The sequence below is a fragment of the Macrosteles quadrilineatus genome, unplaced genomic scaffold, assembly GCF_028750875.1.
Source record: "Macrosteles quadrilineatus isolate MER2022 unplaced genomic scaffold, UCM_ALF_1.0 Scaffold_10__1_contigs__length_6754688, whole genome shotgun sequence".
NCBI lineage: Eukaryota > Metazoa > Arthropoda > Insecta > Hemiptera > Cicadellidae > Macrosteles > Macrosteles quadrilineatus.
In genome coordinates, this window is record NW_026542603.1 from 816,248 (window position 1) to 817,164 (window position 917).

Consider the following 917-nt stretch of genomic DNA (forward strand, 5'->3'; position numbering starts at 1 on the left):
CCCCACAACTGCAAACCGTAGTTCAGATGACTATGGAATAGGCCATAATACACTGTCAGTAAATACTGCTCAGATATCTCCAGCTTGATTTTGCGCAGCAGAAAGATTGTTTTGGATAGCTTGTCGTTAAGGTGGGATATATGGTCTTCCCATGAGAGCTGGCTATCCATCCAGAAACCTAACAATTTGACACACTGTGAGTCTTCGATGGGAACTATGTTTCTTTTTAGGGTACAGATTAGGTTTTGGGTCTTAGAACCATTCAACTTAAGCTTATTCTGCACAAACCAATCCTTGGCAGTTGCCATGAGAGTCTCGGCGTCACTTTGGAGCAGGTCTAGTCAAGAATTTCTGGATATCAGGGTCGTGTCATCAGCGTAGAGGAGGGACTTCCCATCGCATCTCAGGTCATTGATGTAGATTACAAAAAGCAGAGGGCCTAGGACAGAGCCCTGTGGGACGCCATGCTCAATATACAGTTCTCTTGAGAAGGCACCTTTAACAGAGACCGTTTGACGTCGATTCTTGAGATAGCTTTCAAGCGATTGATAGGCCATACCTCCCACGCCATATGCTTTTAGCTTGTCCAGCAAGATTTTGTGGCTTATGACGTCAAACGCCTTACTAAGGTCACAAAGCGTTAGCTGCACGTATTCCCTTTCCTCAAAAGCTGCAGTAATCTTGGAGACAAGTTCAGTCACTGCTGTCACAGTTGATTTAGAGGGGCGAAAACCATGTTGGGACTGAGAAAAAAGGGAATTTAATTCAAAGAAGTCCATCAATTGGTTTTTCATAACTGTTTCAAATATTTTCCCTAGTATAGGGATGACTGATATAGGCCTGTAACTGGAAGGACTTGAGTGTTCACCTTTTTTGAAGACAGGCACAGTTTTAGCCCTCTTTAGCGCATCAGGAAA